Raw genomic sequence first — 7,769 nt, 5'->3', positions numbered from 1 at the left:
CTGGAAGGAAAATAAATTGATATATTACTTATATTTCTACCCAAATATAATTTCTTTAAAGATCTTTTAAGGTAAATTATTTCTCTTGTCTTTATACATTTCTTTCCTTTCCTAACACACTCACAAATATACACTGAATTACAATCATGGATTTCCTTTGAAATGGCACCATTAAGAACTTGCCATATGAGGGATGGTTGAGGTTGGGGATTCAAACAGTTTTTAAAAAAATTTAAAAAGAACTTCAGCTTTGGGCATCTACCGATACAGCATAGCAATCTGTTCAGAGAGGGAAACTTTACCACTGTTCCCTGCCATCCCCAAAAAAAACATGTCTTCCAAAGGTACAGATAAGGATGTGTGTTACCCTGTAAGTGAAATACGTTAAAAATAAATGTAGCTGGGGAATCACCTCTTGCAAGATTGGCTAGGTACCCATATACTGTTTATAAAGTATTGGAAATTTAAGACATATGTAGTTTCATGCAATGAGACAACATATCTAAATGTCCACATATAACCAACTTTCTTTTGGACACTATTTAGGAATAGGTGAAGTGATTATGTTATACAGATGTATTCCCATAGCAAAGAGTCAAATTCCCTATCTCTAATATTCAAATGACCAACATAGCACGGCACCAAAGTACAAAGAAAGGCATATTGGTCTAAATTTGTTGGAACTCTTAAAGCTATCATGTTAACTAATAATCAAAAAATATATAAAGATGAGTTTTTCTATAACAGGACAAGGATACAAACAAAGAATGTAAACCACAGATAAGATATGCTGCCTGGGATGAGGACAGTATGGAGAGCCAAAATACTCAACACTGTTCATTAGATCTTAATCAGAATATCTGAGTAAGCTGGGCGGTTCTCTTGCTCTGGCTGGGCTATATTCTCATAAAACCACTTTGTATCCATTAATCGAAGCGTATGAGTGTGTGTGTGTGTGTGTGTGTGTGTAATGTCAAGGATTTGACAAAAAACATTCCTGCCAAATGGAAATGGGCCCTGGGGCTGACCATTCAGTATCCAGAGAGTCTGGGTAATGACTTCTTTCCCCATGTCCTTCCTGTAGTTATCATTTTTTTTGTATCCTTCTGCTTATTAGAATTTATATTGTAAAGTCTACTGCATTGTCTAAAAAGAAATTTGAAAGCTAGCTATTGATTTTTCCCATGGGCAGAGATGATTAAGAGTGGCTTAGTTATTTTGCTACTTTGATAAAATTATAAATGTCTCTTGAAGCCTTTGGAAGGCTGAATTAATTTTGTTACTCATTATATATTTTGTGCATTTGACATATTTCATTTTAAAAGACCCAATAGGTAGAAATCACATCTCTTGAAAAACAGTTGCTCCTTACAACAAAACCATACATAGACTGCAGTTTAATACATCAGGATTTCTGAGATCTTGTCCTTGTAATGCGTATTTGCCCATTGATCCTTCCTAGGGCTGGGTAAGCCCAGCAGGGTCTCTAACTCTGGCACCAACTCCGCTGTAGGGTTGACTAGATGGCATTAGGAAATGATTATGCCTTTAGGGACAAGACCTGCTTCCTAGCTGTCCATCTGACTTCTCTGAAAATAGACCTACATTTGCATTTTTAGCCTTTTTATTTACTCGTTCATTCATTCATTCATTCATTTATTCATTCATTCATTCACTGAGAGATGAAAAGAAGAGAAGAAGAAGAAGAAGAAGAAGAAGAAGAAGAAGAAGAAGAAGGAGAGGGGATAGGAGGGGGGAGATGGGGGAGCAGAAGGGTGGTGATGAGAGGCTGTTTGAAAAGTCCAGTTTGAAGGGCAAAGGGAATCATTGGGGGATGTTTTTGCTTACCAAAGTAAACATGGATGAGAAGGGGAAAAAAAGAAGACCTTAATCCATAGGCCTCTTAGAAGCTTTCAAAATATATTTGGAACAACCAACTCTTTGAGGGGAGAAACAAACTTGGGAATTTAATCATTAACCTGCACTGTTGGAGCCAGCATATTTGCTTTATACTGATTTATGGTGCAGTAAAACTATACCCTTGGTATGACATGCTCACTTGATAGCAAACTGGGGCCTTTTGAATAACCAGAATGAATGTTGTATTAGCAAACACTGATAGAGCGTCAAAGACCATTTCAGTATGTAAGTGAGTATAGAAGTGTAAAACTGACAGAGTTTTAGTTTTTGTGAAAGCCTGGTAGAAACAAGCACGATTTGATGCTAACGTTTTAAAAAGAAAAGTAATCTCTGACTATACTTTTTTCCTAAAGGCAAGTACGGCCTACTTTATGACATGGGGTCCAGAAATGCCATGTTACTAGAATTGGGGCCCTTTTCTAATGCACTTAGAAAGCACAGGGGTTCCATCAAGGTATCTAAATAACCAGCTCAGGCTCTCTGGATGAATGAACTCCACACACACTGGCCAGTAGGTCTCCTCTAAGTCTACTGGTGAGTGGTGGCCATTAGGAAGCCATGTTGAGTGAGACTCAGAGGAAACACACAAAAGAAGTGGAGAAGCCTGTTATGATGACAGCCAATGGCAGGGGCTGAGGCCATGGTGGGATCGTGTTGGGAGTCATGGCTGGAGTCGTGGCTCTCATTCCATATATTTGTGTTCCCTGGTCTAGTCTCGTCCCTCATCTTTCATACACAATTCCTTAGTCACATGATTTAAAAGAAATCTAATTCACTAAATACCCTTAAGGATTCTCTCTCTCTCTCTCTCTCTCTCTCTCTCTCTCTCTCTCTCTCTCCTATTAGATACACATGTGTACTGGGAGGGCGGGAGGCAATGATTATGATAAAAAAGTCAGTGTCCCATTTAACACTGAATACTCATAAATAGTTTCTCAGATAACAATTAATTCTGGATACTTATGCACACTTTCTTGAAAAACTTGAGGATCAAAATTTTAAAAACTCTTAACACCAAATATTATTCCTCCTATCTTTCATGATTTTTTTTCTGGGCTATAGTTATACGTTTACTGGCACCAAAGTGTCTCCACTCAGTGGAATACTGGGAAACCTTTAATAGACACATATATAGAGATGAGTCATGGGGACCCCTGACCTCAAGAAGCTCACCACCAAATTCAAGGTAGAGACAACCTCCTGCCTCTCTCCTCTCTGCGGGCATTCTTAGCTTCACCTGCCATCCATGCCAAAGGGCCATCTGAAATGCTCTGCCCAACGTTTGGAGCTTCCCTCTGTACCAGGTTCATTCTTACCCATCCTTCAAAGCTCAGCTCACATGTTAGTCTCTCAAGAAAGCCTTCCTGAAGTGACCTTGGCCTGCTCCCCTGCTCCTATACTTAGCCTTTGGTGCACTTGTCATCATTTTAATTAATAATGAATTGTCTAATGGTTGTTCCCTTTCTGTTTTCCTTGCAGAAACATAAGCCCCATGAAAGCAGCACCCATTTGGATCCTTTTAAACTCTGCCTGAGCACCTAGCAGAGGATAATACACAGAGTAGATATCCAATGGCTATTTTGTGGTACAACCGTCTAGCCAAGGGACGGTCAGAACTTGAACTAGAGCCGTGGGAGGCAGGAAAGGAGGGGAAGATGCTGGAAATAACTCTAAGATGCACATTGGTACAGAGGTCATATATTCGATGGGAGAGGAAGGGAAGGAGAAGTAAAGAATGATGCACGGATTTACTCTCTCTTACTACTTGGTTTGCAATCATGAAAAAGGAGCCCCTTACATCCCTCTCTGCTGTTTCATTTAAAACATATCTCACAGAAATTTACTTATTGCTTTTTGATGTTTCACATGGATATTTGAGAGTTATATGCAGTCACATATTAAAAGGTGAGTCTTTTGACCGAAACGCCCTATCTTTGCTTTGGTCCAGACTCCAATATTTGGTGACCTGACAACCTCTCGTCTGCGACTGGCGACAGCGAAGCAATTCACCATAATCATGCTGTACAGTGTGGAGGGACTTAGAGCCATGCTCTCTGGGAAGTGCTCCCCCTCCTCTTACCACTCTTGCCCATCCTTTCTTTCCTCCTTCAATGAGCCCCCTCTGCTTCCCTCTGCCTAGGAGCGAGCTGAACTGTGAGGCTGTGAGTTTGTCTGAAATGTGTAACGGGGTCAGTTCCGTTGTTCTCTCCTTCCCTGAGTTTTGCACAGAGGACTTGTACTTTCTCCTTCCCTTCCCTCAATCTCGGGGCCCTCTCAACCAAGAATGAATACAAAGTGGGATCATTTAAAGTCTACCATAGTTTATTATGTTGCTGTGCAGGGAAAGACCTAATAAAAGTTGAGGCTGGCAGGGAATGCATCACACTGCATTTTCAACTATCTCCAATATTTCTTCCCAGTCCGTACATTTTCACCTACTACTCTAGTATTTGTGTGCATGTGTGTATACGCATGCATACATAGGTGTGTGTGTGTGTGTGTGTGTGTGTGCCCTTCTTTGCCTCTTATAGGCATTTCGATCAGAAACTTAAATCCCAAGTAAAATTGTCTCTCTTTGGAGGAGCGGCTTGTCACAGAGTGGATGATTTGTCCAAGTTGCTGCAGTCTGACCCATCATCTTGGAAGGAACTTCAGTAAACATTTATGTAACTAGAGAAATACAGCAATTACGAGGCATATTTCTTAAGTGGAAGAAATTGGACTTGCCTTTCAGAGCATTAGGTATAAACACAGTTTATTTAAGTGGAAAGAATGTGTGTCTTTGACCCAATTGATAAAGAAACCCTGGAATGCTCCTAAATCCCTGGGTGACTTTGCTCCGGAGACACAGAAATCACATTGAATTGTCCGAGCTTATCCACTCAAGTCTGTCACCTGAGAGCCTCTTGGTGCAGATTCTTACCCTACTTTGTTCCTTCTGCTGCTGCCACTCTTTCTAACCCCCCCTCGAATGCTTCCTCGTGTTGTCTCTTTTCCAAACATTCAGCGATTCTTACTGCAACATGCCCGTGCCCCAAAAAGCTACTACTGATCAGCACTGGAACACAGAGTCTAGGACATGTGAAACATCACCTTGGTCATACAGAGCTCTACACAACGTCCACGTTGAGGAAGTACCACAGTGGTGACTTGGATTGACAATTACAGACAAAGAGGCTTAAGGAGCAAAGCCGTACAACTCGGTATGTGGGTCTAGAGGCAGACCCGTTAAGGAAACTCTACTTATTCAGGGATTGAGGGTCAAGGATCGTGTTAGTTAACAATATATCCCTTGGGCACAAAATACTAGTGATTCACTCCCCTTACACAGTAAGCGTATGCTCGGCACGAACTGGCATAGAACACTGCTGATTCTGAACGCAACCGATCAACGATGGAGAATGCTGTGCCTAAAAACACACCACCACCCACCCCTGCTGTTCTATTACACGATACACCCTGACTTTGGAGGAAATATCACCTCAAAAGTCCCCCAACTTTGACTTTACTCCACTGATGCACCAGGTTCCAGTGATCCTGTTTGTGCCAGGTCAACCCTTCGGGAAAGTTCTGCTCTCCCTGATCTTTGGCCAACAACAAGGAGTTCAGACTTTTGAGATTGTGACCGTAACTCACGTAAAATCAAAGGAGTATTCCAGATGCCTCCACACGTTAAGAAGGCCACTGTAGAGAAATGCGATGCAAATTATCAAAACTAAAATGGGTGTGACAGCCTATTTCTTTATCCACATGAATCCTCAGATGGCCCTCGTGTGACTTTTCTTTTCCTTCAAGACTGCTTTTACAGTATGTTGTCTTGTCTCACTAGGATAAGGGTATTCCACGTAAGTTTGCCTCACGGCTCTTCTCTCCATGTCTTCAGAAGGAGCTCCCAATGAGATTTAAGAGTTAAGTAGCTCGTGGAGAAGGTCATAAGGTGGGAGCCTATTTGGGGCATGGCAAGCTTGGGGTGGTTTTGCCTGTACCTTTCTTTCATTGCCATCTCATCAGCTATGCTGTCCTCCCTCTGAGAATAAACGAAGACGGATGTAACCAAAGAAAATAAAATTCTCTATGGGTTCATTACACGTGGACATATATGCATGTATCCACATATATACAGCATCAGGAAATGTGTGTTTGATATTTTGGCAAAAATCAGCCCAAGGCCCAATCAAAGGGATAGTAAAGGGTAGTCACTTCTAAATGATAGTCTCTTTGTGACACAGAATAAGCACCAGATGTTGTAGTTATCCAACCGTCATATGGAGAATGAGGCTTTGTGCTGCTTCTCTATCAGGAAAGGAAAATATTAACTCATCCGTCCGTCCTCCATTGTCCACTTGCCACTCTGAACATATTCAGTAAAGGTGGTTGCAAATTTTCAGTACAGTTGATAGCCAAAAAATAGCGGCAAGGTGATTTGCTTGCATTGAAATCCAACCTTTAAAAGCTAACTAGGTCTCACCAAGACCAAAGCAAGACCTCGCAATGCTACATCCCAACACTCAGCTAGTGACACATCAGGCCGAGACGGGGATTCACGGAGCAACCCTAGCAAACCACTCAGAGGGAAGAAGGAAATATTGAATATACCCCAGATTCCTGCATCACAAGTTGTAATGCAACTTCTCTATTTCTGGAGTTCTCTACAAAAGACCAATCATACCAGTGATCTCCATTTTCCTCTTTCTTTCTTTCTTTTTTTAACTTTCTTTAACATTTTTATTTGTTTTTGAGAGCTGGAGTGTGAGCCGGGGGTGGGGGAGAGCGGGGGCAGAGAGAGAGGGAGACACAGAATCTGAAGCAGGCTGCACACTCCAAGCTGTCAGCACAGAGCCTGACGTGGGGCTCGCACTTCCAAACCGCGATATCATGACCTGAGCCAAAGTTGGGTGCTTAACTGACTGAGCCACTCAGGCACCCCACTTTCCTCTTTCTTAAGAGAAATTGCTTTCTCTCAGAACCTTAGAACCTCGGCATGGGCAGGGACCTTAAAAGCCATCTAGTCCTACACTTTATCCAGTGCACAGACTGCCTCTTCATCACATCCAAGAAGTGATGCCCGCTCTTAGTCTTAGGACTCTAGCAACAAGCCACTCACCTGCATCACATCACCCATTCCGTTTTTGAACAGGTCAAATTGATGGAAAGTTTTAGGTCTTGTATGATCTTGGTTAAGACTTTAGCAGCCTTAAGCATCAGAAAGATTACGGTGCTCCCTGCCATTCAGGTAATTTGTAATTCAGAAATTTAAAAAACACCGAATTGTAAAGGAAGGGAACAAATTTTAGTTCAAAGTTGTCTTATCATGAAAAATGTTATGGTTTCTTTTAAATCTCAAATGCCAAATTTTTTTTAAAACGCCATTCTTCAATTTCCTTTTGTCCTTGATGCCCTACTTTCCAGTGTCCTGTGCTCATGCCTAATTTGCTAGCGGGGAATCCATCATGGCACCCTAAGCCTTCCCTTCTTCAAATTAAACATTCTTCTCTTCACTACTGCTCAGAGATAATGGCTTACAGAGTTTTCACTTCTCTCTTCTAGTTATCTTCCAATTTGGCACAGTCCCTTTTTCTGCTCTCAATATACACGGCTCAGCTGACCACCCTTGTTCTGGCCATGGTACTCCAAGAAATGCCCTCCCCAACTCTGGCCGATCACACTGTAGCAGTAATTCATTGACTGCGTAGTGAATAAAAATCCCTGACTTGTACTTTTTCAAGTATTCACCCTTATGTTCTATGGTTACTTTTTTGCAAATTTAAGAAGCAGCGCCCTCTCTGGATGGACACAGCCCCTCCTCAAGCCCTCAGCCAAAGATGCCTGTGTACAGGATAAGACCTGCC

This window comes from Acinonyx jubatus, chromosome B2 (assembly GCF_027475565.1).
Source record: "Acinonyx jubatus isolate Ajub_Pintada_27869175 chromosome B2, VMU_Ajub_asm_v1.0, whole genome shotgun sequence".
Classification (NCBI taxonomy): domain Eukaryota; kingdom Metazoa; phylum Chordata; class Mammalia; order Carnivora; family Felidae; genus Acinonyx; species Acinonyx jubatus.
The sequence above is the reverse complement of the archived record's forward strand: the minus strand, read 5'-3'. Positions refer to the sequence as shown.